The sequence below is a fragment of the Erinaceus europaeus genome, chromosome 4, assembly GCF_950295315.1.
Source record: "Erinaceus europaeus chromosome 4, mEriEur2.1, whole genome shotgun sequence".
Taxonomy (NCBI): Eukaryota; Metazoa; Chordata; class Mammalia; order Eulipotyphla; family Erinaceidae; genus Erinaceus; species Erinaceus europaeus.
In genome coordinates this window covers 58,415,595-58,432,357 of record NC_080165.1, presented here as the reverse complement: position 1 = coordinate 58,432,357, position 16,763 = coordinate 58,415,595, and the positions used below count along the sequence as shown (strand labels likewise).

The following is a 16,763-nucleotide window of genomic DNA, read 5'->3' as shown; positions in this document are numbered from 1 at the left end:
GGGGTTGCTTTACAAGTGGTGAAGCAGGTATGCAGGTGTCTTTCTCTCCCCCTCTGTTTTCCCCTCCTCTCTCAATTTCTCCCCGTCTTGTCCAACAACAATAACAGCAAGGGCAACAAAATGGAGAAAATGGCCTTCAGTGGATTTGTGGTGGAGGCACCGAGCAGCAGCAATAACCCTGGAGGTGAAAAACAAAACAACTAAAAAAGGAAGAACCAGCATATTACTCTGGCACATGTGATGTTGCTAACTGAACTCAGGTTTTCATGCTTCAGAGACCAATGTTTTATCCACTGTGCTACCTCCTGATCTGCAAGTTAATTATTTTCTGTAAGTTAGAAAACAATTGGGCTGAGAGATGGCATAATGGTTATGCAAAGGACTCTCATGCCTGAGGCTGTGAGGTTCCAAGTTCAATCCCCAGTACCACCATATCCCAAAGAGTAGTTCAATGGGTAGGGTGTCTGCCTTGCCATTGCACAATCCAGGTTAGAACCCTGGCACATGGGAAGGGCCATGACACTTGGGGAAGCTCTGGTACTGTGATTTCTACCTCCCTTCCCATGCCTCTCTTTATCTAAAAGAAAAGACAGAGCAGGAGTGGCAAAATGCACAGGTATCAGATCCCAGCTCCACAAAAATAAATACATTTAAAAAATTAAGACAGTCTTATGTGAAGCAAGCATTTTAAGTACTTTTTTTATCATATGTCCTAGTCTCTAAATTTTAAATCTGCATCTGTGCAATTTTACAGCTGAATTTGGTCTTCATTTCAATAAGAATTACAGTGGTTATCAAACACTTGAAACATTAATCCCATGACCTACAACTGATTTTTTTTTTCTACCAGGGGTTGGGTGTTTGCATGGCTCCATTGTTCACAGCGGCCATTTTTTTTATAGAGGTGAGAAACAGAGACAAAGAGGAGTAGAGACAAAGAGGAGAGATACCTGCATCAGTGCTTCACCACTCATGAAACTTTCCCTGCAGGTGAGGACCAGGGCCTTGAACGTGGGTCCTATGCATTGTAACATGTACGCTCTACAGGATGAGCCACCACCCTGTTCCCCCTACAGTGGAATTTTTAAACAAAATTTTCTTTACTACTTGTAAAGATGAACTGAATTAACTCAAGAAGCACTGTTCTAGTGCAATAAAAAAGAGGAAAAGAAGGAGTCGGGCGGTAGTGTAGCGGGTTAAGTGCACATGGCGCAAAGCGCAAGGACTGGTGTAAGGATCCCGGTTCGAGCCCCGGGCTCCCCACCTGCAGGGGCGTCGATTCACAGGTGGTGAAGCAGGTCTGCAGGTGTCTGTCTTTATTTCCCCCTTTCTGTCTTCCCCTCCTCTCTCCATTTCTCTCTGTCCTATCCAACAACAACAATAAAAATAAAATCTATTTAAAAAAAAAGAGAGGAAAAGAATTAGAGAGGCTGGTGAAATAACTCACTCAGAGTGTGCTGCTTTGTTATGTGCACAGCCCAGGTTTGAGCCCAACCCCCACCACACTGAAGGAAATTTTGGTGGTGTGGTCTCTTTCAACCTCTCTCTATCTACCTCTCTGTTTCTATGAAAAAAAAACAACACACACACACACACACACACACACTTACTTAAGAATTTGAAGAGAAGAAGGACTTCCAGCCAACATGGAGCAACAATAGGGACTGAGTTTCCAATCCCCCTTGAAACAAAAATATTTTAAAGCCAACAAAATACACAAAATGATAATTTGCAATCAATGAAGGATAAATACTGAGAGATGGAAAAGCAAACAAGGTAAGTTCTGCAACTGCCCAGTCTTACTGCTTCAAAGGGTTCCCAGCAGCAGCATGGGGAGAGAGAAATCAGGTAAATCTCAGTAAATTTGCAGAGCTGAGAATTCTCTGTATGGACACAAACCTCAAAGTCCAGAGAGCCCAAGTGCTATGGCCCCTCCCACGGCCTGAATTTGCATGAGAGCACTGAATTGAAGAAAGCTGCACAGAGATCTAGAGCTCAAGTTTTCAGCATGATTGATCCAGGAGTGTTAGGGAAACTTCCAAAGTTGAGGCTAGATCAGTTTCTTCCCCCAGGGAGGGGATCGGCAGGGAAGTGCACACTTGCATAGAGGAGGCCCTGCTTTGATCCCCAGCACTGGTTCCCTCACCTCTCACTTTCTCTTTCACATACAAAATGAGTAAATAAATATTTGCCTTAAGAAAAAAAAATCAATAAACAACAAGGGCATCAAAAAGGGGGGGGGGGAAATGGCCTTCAGGAGCAGTGGATTTGTAGTGGCACTGAGCCCCAGCAATAACCTTGGAGGCAAAAAAAAGCAAGAGAGAAAAAAAATCTGAGAGGATGAGAGGATTAAAGATTCACACAGAGCTAGAAACATTGCTTGTTTCTACCATTGTCTGGAAAACTTTGTAAACCATGCACCACTGAATAAAATACTCCAAATGGGGACCCAGGTTGTGGCACACTTAGTTGAGTACACATGTCACCATGCACAAGGACCTGGGCTCAAGCTCTTGATGCCCATATGTACCGGGGAAACTTCGTAAGTGGTGAAGTAATGCTGCTGGTGTCTTTCTTTCTGCCCCTCTATATTCCCTCTCAATTTCTCTGTGTCCTGTCAAATTTAAAAAAGAATAAAAATAAATATTTAAAAAGTTGTATTCTATATGGCTTATTATATATGCACAAGTAAAAACCATAACAACAAAATTATAAAGGCAAGAAGGGGAGAAGTGAAAGCACACTATAATAAATTATTATACTATATACTGAGCACTGTAATATCAGTTAAAGACAGCGTCTCAAGAGACATATGTACCATAAGCCCTATGGCAACCACTAAGATAGCAAAACAAAGAATCCTAGTGACCAAATCAACAGAAGAACTACAACAGAATCACACACACAGTTAATTAATCCAAAACCAAGCATAAAAAAGGAACACGAAATAAATGGAACAAATGCAAAACAAGTTCTAAGATAACAAGCTTAACCTCAATCATATCACTAATTGCATTAAAAGTAAATGGTCTATATTGTATGATTATACTGTATGATTTCTCTATGTGAGGGATCTAGAATAACCAAACTCACAGAAACAGAAAGAATGGTGGTTGCCAGGGGCTAGGGAGGAAAATGAGGAATCATTGTTTATGGGTATAGAGTTTCAGTTTTGCAAGATGACAATGTTCTGAAGAGAGTTTGTACAAGATGTGAATGTACTTAACAAAACTAAACTATATACTTTAAATGGTTAAGGTAGTAGATCTTACGTTTGTATATTTTGCCACAATTAAAACCAAACTGATGATACAAACCAATGTTACATTACTAAAACTTTATTGTAGAAAAAATTATACTGGATTCACAACCTGGTAAGTGAAACAGTGGATAAAGTGTTAGACCCTCAATGAGGTCCTGAATTCAGTTGTTGGCATCATATGTCCCCTTTCTCTCTTGGAAATAATTTTTTTGTTGTTTATTTATTTAATGGGTTCACTTCTTAAGCACTTTACGTGAAAGAATTCAATAAAGCAAATGATGAACTAAAGAACAAAAAAACCTATTTTTTTTGGGGGGGTGGACAATAATACAGCGGGTTAAGCAGCATGGCATGAAACACAAAGACCCACATAGGAGCCCAGTTCCTTATGCCCCCAGCTCCCCACCTGCAGGGAGGTTGCTTCACAAGCAGTGATGCAGGTCTGCAGGTCTACAGGTCTACAGGTGTCTATCTTTCTCTCTCCTTGTCTGTCTTTGCATCGAGCCCCAGTGATAATCCCTGGAGGCAAAAAAAAAAAACTTTTTTTTCATACTGGAGTCTTGCACATGTGATTTCATCTTTCTTGGATTTTTTTTTTCATTCAAACACTGAGAGAGAGAAAGAAAGAGGAAGAGACCTCACACTTTTCCAGTGTTATAGGACTTCCATATGGTGCTAGAACTCAAGCCTGGGTCATGCAAGGCATGTGCCCTACCTAGCAAGTTATTTCTCTGTACTTTTTTTTTAATTGAGGGATTAATGTTTTACACTCGACAGTAAATACATTAGTTTGTACATGCATAACATTTCCCAGTTTTCCACATAATAATACAGCCCCCACTGGGTCCTCTGTCATCATGTTCCAGGACCTGAATCCTGTCCCCACCCCAGAGTCTTTTACTTTAGTGCAATACACCAATACATTTCTAAATAATGCACCAGTCAAATAAAATACATGAGGGTAATTTGAATATATTTCAAATGGAATATAAATGAAAATTCAACATATACAAATGTGTGGGTTACTATTAAATGAATACTTGAAAGATGTTAAATCACTAATCTTTCCACCTTAGGGCCAAAAAAAGAACAAATGAGACCCCAAATCCAAAGTTGAAGAAAAGAAATAATAAAAATCAGAGCAGAGGGGGTTTGGGCAGTAGCACACTGGGTTAACCGCACCTGGTGTGAAGCTCAAGGACCAAAGTAAGGATCCAGGTTCAAGCTCCTGGCTTCCCACCTGCAGGGGGCTCGCTTCACAAGCAGTGAAGCAGGTCTGCAGGTGTCTATCTCTCCCCCTCTCTGTCTCCCCTCCTCTCTTCATTTCTCTATCCTATCCAATGACAACAATGGCAACAATAACAATAACGACAACAACCTGGGAAAAAATGGCCTCCAGAAGCAGGGGATTCATAGTGCAGGCACCGAGCCCCAGCAATAACCCTGGAGGCAAAAAAGAAGAAAAAAAGAAAGAAGGAAAAAAGAAAGGAAGAGAAGGCAGGACAAGAGGGGAAAAAAATCAGCAGAAATTAATGAAACAAAATACAGTAACCCAATGAATGGAAAAATTAGAAGCAAGGGGCCAGGCGGTGGCTCACCTGGTTAAGCGCACACATTACAGTGCACAAGGATTCAGGTTCAAGGTTCAAGCCTCTGGTCCCCACCTGCTGGGGAAAGCTTCATGAGTGGTGAAGCAGGGCTGCAGGTGTCTCTCTGTCCCTCTCCCTCTCTATGCCCCCATCCCCCTCTCTAAATTTCTCTCTGTCTCTATCCAATAATAAATAATTAAATTTCAATAAAAAAAGAAAAGTCTGAAGCACTGTGCACATGGGAAGTTTCACAGATTGTGAAGCAATACTGTGATGTCTCTCTATATGAAATTAAAAGAACAAAAAGGAGTCTGCTGGGGGTGGTAGAATCTTTCAGGTGAAAAGCCTTGACTCCACAGGACATAAAACAAACAAACAAAAAAAGGAAAAAACAATGAAGCTAAAAGCAGCTTGAAGAAATTAATAATATTGATAAACCTTTAGCCACATGAGTGAGGGGGAAAAAAGAAGACACTAATCACCAGTATCAATAATGCCATAAGATAGATTCTACAGATTCTTCACAATAGATTCTACAGATAATATAAAGATAGTAAGAAAGTAATATGAATGACTTTGCCAATGTCAATGGTGTATAATTAATACCAATATGTGAGGCAAGTTAGACACAGTGAAGAGCAGATGACCTGAACAGCCTCACTTCTATTAAAGAAGTTGTGTGGTGGTCCAGGAGGTGGCACAGTGACTAAAGCATTGGACTCTCAAGCATGATGTCCTGAGTTCAATCCCCAGCAGCACATGTACCAGAGTGATGTCCGGTTCTTTCTCTCTCTCCTATCATTTCTCATAAATAAATAAAATTTTTAAAAAGAATTGTATATAGGAGTAAGGGATGGGCCTCAATGGATACAGTACATTCCCTGCATACCTGAGGCCATATCTTTGATCCCTAGCACCATATATTCCAAAGCAATGCCCTGGCCTCTCTGTCATAATACAATCATTTAATATTAATATATTTTGTATTAATTGTGTATTAATATAAATATTTTTAAAATACAGTATTCATTTTTAAAATACAACATTCATTCCTGAATAAATACTCTGAATAAACTAATGGCAGAAGGAAATTTTTTAAAGAGGATAAAAAGCACTAATGAAAAAACCTATGGCAGAGCCAGACGGTGATGTGTCTGGTTTGAGAGCACAAGTTGTACAGTGCATAAGGCCATAGATTCAAGCTCTTGGTCCCCACCTGCAGGGTGTGTGTGTGTGTGGGGGGGGAAGGACTTCACAAGCAGTGAAGTGGTGTTGTGGGTATCTCTCTGTCTCTCTTCCTTCCCCTTCCCTCTCAGTAAATAAATGAATGCACAGAAAAACCTATGGCATGCATCACACTTAACAAGAATGAGTAAATACCCTTTAAGATAAAGAGCAAGAGAAGGGACACCTGCTCTCATGACTTCTTTACTTCTTACTTTTTTATTAAATAATTTATTGTTGGATAGAGGCAGAGAGAAATCGAGAGGGAAAGGGAAGATAGAGAGGGGAAAACAGAGAAACACCTGCAGACCTGCTCCTGCAGATGGGGATCAGGGGCTTGAACCTGCATCCGAGTACACTATAATATGTGTTCTTAACCAGGTGAGCCACCACCTGGACCCCTCTCACTGCTTCTATTCAACACTGTAGTGATGACTTTAGCCAGTGCAATAAGGCAAGAGGGGAAAAAAAGAAAGGCATCCTGTGTGGAAAGGAAGAAGTAGAACTTTATTCAAGACAACATAACACCAAAATCATGGTTCATAAAGAGAAACTGATAAACTAGATTCAATCTAAATGAAAAGCCACAGACTGGGAAAAATATTCATAAAGCAAATTATTGATAATAAAGCTATATTCAATATAGGTAAACTTTTACAACTTAATGTAAGTACACAAACAAGCTAATATTTATTTTTTAAATTTATTTATTCCCTTTTGTTACCCTTGTTTTATTGTTGTAGTTATTATTGTTGTTATTGATGTTGTTGTTGGATAGGACAGAGAGAAATCGAGAGAGGAGGGGAAGACAGAGAGGAGGAGAGAAAGACAACTGCAGAGCTGCTTCACCACCTATGAAGCAACTCTCCTGCAGGTGGGGAGCCGGGGGCTCAAACCAGGATCTTTAAGCCAGTCCTTGTGCTTTGCGGAGCCTGCATTTAACCTGCTGCACTACTGCCTGACTCCTGCTATTTTTTTTTTAATGAGCAAAAAGAAGGATCTGATAATTCATCTGGTAGAGTGCATACTTTGCCATGCATGAGGACGCAGGTTTGACTGTCCAGCACCACGCGAGAGCACTATGTATGACACCATGCCACCAAGCGGTGTTCCATTCATGGTGGGGCAATGTTATAGTGCTCCCACCACCTCTAAAATTGGGGAGGGGGAGCATCTACTGGGAGCAGTGGGATGGCATAGGTGCAAGATTCCAGCAGGCAAAAACAATTATTTTTATTTATTTATTATTGGATAGAGACAGAAAGAAATGGAGATGGGAGGGGGAGATGGGGAGAGAAAGAGAGAGACACCTGCAGCCCTGTTCCCTAATTTGTGAAGCTCCCCCCCTGCAGGTGGGGCCAGAGGCTTGAACCCCGGTTCTTGCTCAGTGTGATGTGTGTGCTTAACCAGGTGTGCCATCACCTGGTCCCCCCAAAATTGTTTCAATAATAAATAAATCAGCAAGTTTTAAAACTAAACTGACCATGGGGCGGCTCACCCAGAAGAGAGCACATATCCCCACGCATAAGGAAGGCTTCAGCCCGGGCCTACACACGGAGCCCTTGCGGGGGAGTGCCAGGAGGGGTGGGGCAGTGCTGCAGTGTCTTCCCTTCTCTTTGTACCTCTCTCTTATCTCTTACAAAAAACTGCCACCAGGAGCAGTGAAATCATGCAGATGCCAAATCCCAACAGTAACCTTGGTGGCAAAAATAAAGTTAGTAAAAGATTTAGAGGGCTGGGGAACCAGCATAAATGATTATGCAAAAGACTTTCTTGCCTGAGGCACCTAGGTCCCAGAGTCAATCCGAAGCATCACCATAAACCAGAACTGAACAGTGCTCTGGTCTTTTCCCCTGTATCTTTCTATATGTGTCACTCTCTCACTCTCTCATTAAAATAAAATGAAACAAAATAGATTTTTAAAAAGAATTTATTTATTTATTCATGAGAAAGATAGGAAAGAAAGAACCAGACATCACTCTGGTACATGTGCTACTGGGGATTGAACTCAGGACCTCATGCTTGAGAGAGTCCAATGCTTTATCCACTGTGCCACCTCCTAGACCATGACAATTTCTTATAGTATTAAACATACCATATAGTTCAGCAATTATACCCCTAGGTTTATACTAGGAGAAGTAAAAGCAATTTTCCGCAGAAAGACATAATAGGATATTTATAGGTACTTTGCTCATAATGGTAAAAAAAAAACTTGAAATAATAAAATATCTAACAATAGATGAATGGATAAACAAACTGTGGTATAGTCATACAAAAGAAAAATACTCTGCAATAAAAAGCAGAAGGGGGGGAGTTGGGCGGTAGTGCAGTGGGTTAAGCGCAGGTGGCACAAAGCGCAAGGATGGCATAAGGATTCTGGTTCGAGCCCCGGCTCCCCACCTGCAGGGGAGTTGCTTCACAAGTGGTGAAGCAGGTCTGCAGGTGTCTGTCTTTCTCTCCCCTCTCTGTCTTCCCCTCCTCTCTCCATTTCTCTCTGTCCTATCCAACAACAACAATAATAACTACAACAATAAAACAAGGGCAACAAAAGGGAATAAGTAAATAAATAAATATTTAAAAAAGAAGATATATTTTTTAAAAAGCAGAAGGGGAACTACTAATAAAGGTCACAGAATGGATGACTAATGTATACTAATGCATAATTTCTGAGTCATAGAATTTGACACAAAAGATTGCTGTTATAGATGGCATCATGTCCCCTCCCATGTTCATTCGTTGTACTCTTACCCAATGTGACTTTATTTGGAAACAGGGCCTTGGAAGAGGTAATTAAAATTAAATGAAGTCATATGGGTGTGACCCTAATCCAATAGGATTGGTGTCCTTATGAAAAAGAGGAAGAGACCCAGAATGCTCTCACACAAGGGTCATGTGAGGACACTGGGAGAAGGCAGCCATCTGCAAGCCAAAGAGAGATGCCACAGGAGAATCCACACATTTGGACACTTTGATCTTGGTCTTCCAGCCTCCAGAAAACCAATTTCTGTTATTAAGTCTCCTACTTTTTAGTATTCTTTCTTAATTAATATTTTTAAAAATATTTATTTATTTCCTTTTTGTTGTCCTTGTTGTTTTATTGTTGTAGTTATTATTGTTGTCGTCGTTGGATAGGACAGAGAGAAATGAGAGAGGAGGGGGAAGACAGAGAGGGGGAGAGAAAGACACCTGCAGACCTGCTTCACCGCCTGTGAAGGGACTCCCCTGCAGGTGGGGAGCCAGGGCTCAAACAGGGATCCTTATGCTGGTCCTTGCGCTTTGCGCCACCTGCGCTTAACCCGCTGCGCTACAGCCCGACTCCCACTTTTTTAGTATTCTATGGTACCCTTAATTGAGTAGTATATCTACATATTTCATAAGTCGAAGTATGCATTATTTTTAAAACAGATAAAGCCAATCAACTGTGAAAGAAATCAGGTTAAAAGTTACCCTGGGGGAGTCCGGCGGTAGCGCAGTGGGTTAAGCGCACGGGCGCAAAGCTCAAGGACCGTAGTAAGGATCCAGGTTTGAGCCCCTGGCTCCCCATGTGCAGGGAAGTAACTTTCAAGCGGTGAAACAGGTCTATAGGTGTCTTTCTCTCCCCCCCGTCTTCCCCTCCTCTCTCCATTTCTCTCTGTCCTATCCAATAATAATAACAACAATGATAAAGAAAAACAACAAGGGCAACAAAAAGGAAAAAAATAGTCACCAGGAGCAGTGGATTTGTAATGCAGACACCCAGCCCCAGCAATAACCCTGGAGGCAAAAAAAAATAATTTAAAAAAAGTTACACTGGGATAAGGAAATGGGTATTGACTACAAATGGGCATAGAGACTTTTGGGTGTGATGCAAGTTTTCTGTTTAACAAGGCAGTGTTTACCTAGGTGTTTATATTTGTCAAAACTCATAAAAATGTACAACAAGTGAGAGTATGGATCGACCTGCCAACACCCATGTCCAGTGGAGAAGCAATTACAGAAGCCAGACCTTCTACTTTCTGCACCCTATAATGATCCTGGGCTCATACTCCCAGAAAGATAAAGAATAGGAAAGCTTCCAGTGGAGGGAATGGGATATGGTATCTGGTGGTGGGAAATGTGTGGAATTTTACCCCATTTATTCCTATGGTTTTGTCAATATTTTCTATTTTTTATTTTATAAATAAATCAAATAAATAAAACACACAAAAATGTATAGCCAAGATAGGCACATTTTATTCTTAAGAACTATAGTTAAGATACATATATATATATACATATATATATGTATATATGTATATATGTATATATGTATATATATATATATCTTTGTTGATGTATAGTTTTGTGGATAAAATGTGCCTATATTAGCAGAACATTTATATTCAATCCTGGGGCTTCACCTCTTTGGACTTTTTTCAGCTAGAAAGAGAGAGGGGGAAGGGCACTGCAGCACTGCTGCTTCCCCCAGTGCAGTGGATGCCAGGCTCAAAGCTGGGTTGCTTGCATGACAAAGCAGGAGCCTCCCCAGGTGAGCTATTCTGTCAGCTCTTAATACATACATACATACACACACACACACACACACACACACACACACACACACACATATATATATATATATATATATATGGCTTCCAGGGTAATCAATAGGGCTTGGTGCCTGCACTACAAATCCACTGGTCCTGGAGGCCATTTTTCCCATTTTGTTGCCCTTGTTGTCACCCTTGTTGTTGTTATTGTTGTTATAGCTGTTGTTGTTGGACAGGACAGAGAGAAATTGAGAGAGGAGGGAAAGACAGAGGGGGAGAGAAAGATACCTGTAGACCTGCTTCACTACCCATGAAGCGACCTCCCTGCAGAAGGGGATCTGGGGGCTCAAACCCGGATCCTTGAGCAGGTCCTTGTGCTTTGCGCCATGTGCGCTTAACCTGCTGCGCTACTGTTCGGACCCCTCGTAAAATATTTTTGTATGAGAGAGGACACAGATTGGTTCTAGCACATGCAGTGCTGAGGAATCAAATTTGGAGCCTCAATGTCTTTTAAAGAAACAAAATATTGAGCTGGAGTGATAGCACAATAAAAATGCATTTGGACTTTCATGCCTTAGGTCCCAGAAATCCCAGATTCAATCCCTGGCACCACTATATGTAAGAGCTGAGCTATGCTCTAGTCTCTATCTCTCTGTCTCCTCATGAAACTAGGAATCTTTGGTATGGTGGCTTCTCTTTCTCTCCTCTGTCTCTGAAAAATAACCGAGAGAAAGAAAGAGAGAGAGAGAGAGAGGGAGGGAGAGAATTGTGTAAAAGTATATAGCAGTGAAGTGAAATATAAAGGAATTATTGTTGGGAGTCAGGCGGTAGCGAAACAGGTTAAGCACACGTGGGACAAAGCGCAAGGGCCAGCATAAGGATCCCGGTTTGAGCCTCTTCCCCACCTGCAGAAGAGTCACTTCACAAGCGGTGAAGCAGGTCTGCAGGTGTCTATCTTTCTCTCCCCCTCTCTGTCTTCCTCTCCTCTCTCCATTTCTCTCTGTCCTATCTAACGATGATGACATCAACTACAGCAATAACAACTACAACAACAATAAAAATGGCAACAAAAGGAAAAATATAAAAAAATTTAAATAAAAGGAATTATTATTATGTCTACTAAAGCTTCATATCTCTCATATCACAATTTTGGATTTTTAGATAGGTGTGTCTCCTGTAGAAAGTCTCAGCCCTCTGTTCAAAAAGAAACGCAGATATAGCTCTTCATGCTGAGGATTTATAGAGACATAGTCATTCTCCTATAATTGATTTGTAAAGAAACAACCAGGTTTGAACCAGGCCCCCACTGTATTGGAAGAAGCTTCAGTGCTATGATATCTTTCTCTTTGCCTCACTTTCTATCACTATATCTCTATTTCTTTTTTTAAATTTTTATTATCTTTATTTATTTGACAGAGACAGCCAGAAATTGAGAGGGGAGGGGGGTGATAGAGAGGGAGAGAGGCAGAAAGACACCTGCAGCATTGCTTCACCATTTGCAAAGCTTTCCCCTTGCAGGTGGAAAGCAAAGGCTCAAATCTGGGTCCTTGCACACTATAATATATGTGCTCGACCAGGTGTGCACCACACAGCCCCCCACTCTATCTCAACCGGCCCCGCTGTATCACCCGGCCCCCAACTCCCCAGCCCAATTTTTTAAATGAGAGAGTAGAAGAGAGACAGAGACAGATATATCAGAGCATTGTTTCACCACCCATGAAGTCCTGTTGTTTTGTCTGTATTGTTCTCTTGTATGGTGCTGTTGGTATGCATGAGACCCCTTCTGTTTCATTTGGTTTAAATCCCCCCTGCTTAACACTATTCTATTTACATAACCACTGCATTCTATTTACATAACCACTGTTAACAAGCACCACCCTCCCTCCAGGGCATTGGTGGTTCAGTGATAGGATTCTCGCCTGCTCCGCCCCCTCCTTGTCACACCCTGATCCTCTCCTTGTCACACTCTGATTTTCACCAGTCACTTTTCTCTCCACCTTCTCTATGTCACATCCTGTTTCCACCCTACTTGGCAAGTATATATAAAGACAGCATTGTGAGTTTTACAGTACTTGAGTTTAGCTTAGCTCGGCTTAGATTGTGCTGCGTCCTGCATGAATAAAGAGATACTGCCTACAGCTCAACCATGAGTCCCTGGTCGTCTGTTGCCTGCCCGTGAAGCCAGCCCGGTGAAAACAACATAACCCGTTGAAAACAACATGGTGCCATGGGGAAAAGTGTGCCTGCCCCTGTGTGAGGCAGGTGAGGGTTCTAGCTGTTGAGCTACTTCCCCTGCCTCAGATGATGCTTACTTATCCTGGGGATCCAATCCTTCCTAGTATCTCCTTTTCCACCTTGGAATACTAGAGGCATCAAGGCACTTCTGGAAAGCCTGTCTCACAGAGACTAAAGATTTTTGCAGGAGTCGGGCGGTAGTGCAGCAGGTTAAGTGCAGGTGGCGCAAAGCACAAGGATCAGTGTAAATATCCCGGTTCGAGCCCCCGGCTCCCCATCTGCAGGGGAGTCGCTTCACAAGCGGTGAGCAGGTCTGCAGGTGTCTCTTTCTCTCCCCCTCTCTGTCTTCCCCTGCTCTCTCCATTTCTCTCTGTCTTATCTAACAACAATAATAACTATAACAATAAAACAAGGGCAACAAAAGGGAATAAATAAATAGAACGTTGCTGGAAGCCTATTGGCCACTACTATTGGCCTTATTTGGCTTGACTCGTATTTTTTAAAATATTTATTTATGCCCTTATGTTGCCCTTGTTGTTTTACTGTTGTAGTTATTGATGTCGTCATTGTAGGATAGGACAGAGAGAAATACAGAGAGGAGGGGAAGACAGAGATGGGGAGAGAAAGACAGACACCTGCAGACCTGCTTCACCACCTGTGAAGCGACAACCCTAAAGGTGGGGAGCCGGGGGCTCCAACCGGGATCCTTACGCCAATCCTTGCACTTTGCACCACCTGGGCTTAACCCGCTGTGCTATCACTGGACTCCCTGGCTTGACTAGTATTATGTGCTCTTTCTGAACCAATCACTGTAACTAAGCTAGGATTGCCCTTCTAGGCTAATCAAGTTTCTCCATGGAACTGGGTGCTGTGGGAATACATTGGGCATATTTTAAGAGAGAGAAAAAAAGAAAGAAGAGAAAAAACTAGATGCACTATTTTGTTCTAGTAAGGCTGAGTTAACTTGAATATGTACCTGTTAAGGCTGACAGGAATCAATCATCCTGTATAGCCCCTGGGCCTTCAGAGGTTGGACAAATAATCAGATACGTACGAGGCAGACTGATAAAACAAAAGATAAAGAGAAATTTGTTAGTAATATGTGTGTCCTATACATATAGGAGACCCCCAGATTCAGAGTAACTCACTATATGGTCCCAGACATCAACTTTTAAATAGTTTCGCTAAGATTAGGACAAAAGAAGGTACAGTCAATTAGGAAGGTTGCCCCAAAAGGTGCAACCTAACTTCCACCTTCTCCACTGGTTATATTAAAGATAATTATTTTGTCTCCGGTGTCCCTTCTATGAAATTAACCACTTATCAAAAACGTATTTGGGGGGGTGGCAGATGTTTGCTCCTCTACAAACATAATAAACATTTGTTTGAGGCAACTGATAACCCCTTAGTACCTGTTGGAAGAACTGGCTTCAAATACTGGTTTCAACTACAAACTAATTGAAAGAAGTAAACTTTATATTAACTATACTAGAAATGTCCAGAGTTTTCCATGATGATTGCTGAGAGGCAATCAAAAAAGATAACCGAGGCAGCAATTCTAGAACTGGCTCCAGGAGCAAACTGCTAGGTTGGAGCCAGTCTGAGATTTACCTGTTGGGTGAGATTTACCTCCTGGATCCTTGGTTTTTTTACTGTAAAATAGGCACTGTAATAGCTTTTTTGGTAGAATTTGTGAGTAGACTAAATGAAATCATGTATGTGATGCTCTTTAGTACAGTGCCTAGCACACAGTACTAGATATTGCTTGGTATTATTTAGCAAGGGCTGGGCCAGTCTAATTAATACAACCAGGTGCACCTGAATGGTTCAGTTTGTTTCTGACCTACATCTGATTTCAGGGCATAACTAATCAAGAATAGAAGTATATTGGGGGCCGGGTGATAGCACTGTGGTTAAGCGCATGTAGCACAAAGTGCAAGGACTGGCATAAGGACCCCAGTTAGAGTCCTGGCTCCCCACTTGCAGAGGGGTCACTTCACGAGCAGTGAAGCAAGTCTACAGGTGTCTTATCTTTCTCTCCCCTCTCTGTCTTCCCCTCCTCTCTAGATTTCTCTCCTCTCCAACAACAGCGAGAGTAATAACAATAAGCAACAACAACAAAAAAGGAGTATATTTTACAGGTGTTTTCAAGATTTTGCCCTCCGCCTATATGACTTTTCTTTTGTGCTCTTCCACTTTGACATTTTAGGAGGCAATACAAAAGGCCAGTCAAGTTCTCAGTTCAGACTCCTTGGGTTCAAATCCCTGTTTCATCATTCATTCACTATGTGACCCTGGGCAAGATACTTGAATGTCCTTGTCAGTAAAAAAAAAAAAAAGAAAAGAAAAGAAAAGAAAAGAAAAACTTTTGTTGGGGGTTGGGCGGTAGCACAGCGGGTTAAGCACACGTGGTGCAAAGGGCAAGGCCCAGCATAAGGCTCCCCACCTGCAGGGAAGTTGCTTCACAGGTGGTGAAGCAGGTCTGCAGAAGTCTGTTTCTCTCCCCCTTTGTCTTCCTCTCCTCCATTTCTCTCTGTCCTATCCAACAACGATGACATCAACAACAACAACAATAACTACAACAATAAAACAACAAGGGCAACAAAAGGAAAAATAATTTAAAAAAACATTTTTGTGTTACGATTATTGTGAGAATGATAAAATATCTACGTGAAGAACTTCTTTGGCCTGTTATTATTACTATTTCACTTATCAGCCAAGACTCCTGACTCCATTCTTGATACCAATATACTATTTCTCTCCTTAATTCCAGTACTTATTTCTACCTGTCTGCTGAATATTTTCACTACAACTTTCCAATTAAAACATCATTCTCAACTTGTTTAAAATACATCCTTCCAGAAATGGTCTATTTCTATTTTTAGGCTTTGATGGAATCATGATCCACCTTTTTTTTTTTTTCATCAGTGTTATTGCTGGGACCCAGTGCCATCATGATGAATTCACTGCTGTTGACAACCCTTCCTCCCTCCCTCCCTTCCTTTCCTTTCTCCCTTCCTCCTTTCTTTCATGTCAGAAAGAAATAGAGGAGGGGAAGAGAGGGAGAGATACAGTGCAGCACTGCTTCACCACTCATGAAGCCCCCACATCCGACTCCCCACAGGTGGGAACTGGAGGATTAAACCTGGGTCTCTGCACATGAGGACGTATGTGTTCTACCAGCTGCACCACTGCCCAGCCGCCATAATCCCCAATTTTTCACTGGTTCTCAGTACTCCTTGAGAAATATACAAAATATACAAAGTTAATCACCACCCCATCACTCCAATCCCTTTTTGTCGTAGAACCACTAAAAATAGTTTTCTCATCACAGACCTTTGGAAGGCTGGCATTCTTTTTTCTTTCATTCTTTCTCTTTTATCATTTTTGTTCCTTTTGCAACAAAATGAGAGTAAAAAGGTATTTTCTCTTTTCTTTCTTTCTCTTTCTTTCTTCTTCCTTCCTTCCTTCTTTCCTTCCTTCCTTCCTTCCTTCCTTCCTTCCTTTCTTTCTTTCTTTCTTTTTCCTTCCCTTCAGGATTATTGCTGGAGCTCAGTGCCAGCACTCTGAATCCAATATTCCTGGCAGCCATTTCACTGGATAGGACAGAGAGAAATTGAGAGAGGGAAAGAGAAGACAGAGACACCTGAAGACGCATCACCACTTGTGAAGTATCCCCACTGCAGATGGGGAGCTGGGGGCTCAGACCCTAGTCCTTGCACTTCATACTAAATGGGTGTGCCGTTGGCCCTACAAGTATTTCCTCGTCAGACTCCTAAATGGCCTCTGCTCCTAGAAGGCCTTAAGTGACCTTCAGAAGGCCTTCAGCCTTCCTGTTTTGAATGATTTCCCCTTCCATTGTCCCACTTTCATTGTTTCATTGTATCATGGAGTCATTCTGTCCTAGTTGTCCTAAAAGTCCTGGCATATTCACAGTCCCAGAGG

General features: G+C 41.7%; 1 protein-coding gene across 1 annotated transcript in view; it reads right to left on the bottom strand.

The window, feature by feature from the left end:
- The window catches only part of SCUBE3 (signal peptide, CUB domain and EGF like domain containing 3), a 159,993-nt gene that overhangs the window by 134,743 nt on the left and 8,487 nt on the right, over positions 1-16,763 (bottom strand). The window contains exon 2 of the mRNA XM_060189660.1: positions 13,795-13,880. The gene's annotated coding sequence lies outside the window, so the exon portion shown is untranslated. The remainder of the gene's footprint in view (positions 1-13,794; positions 13,881-16,763) is intronic.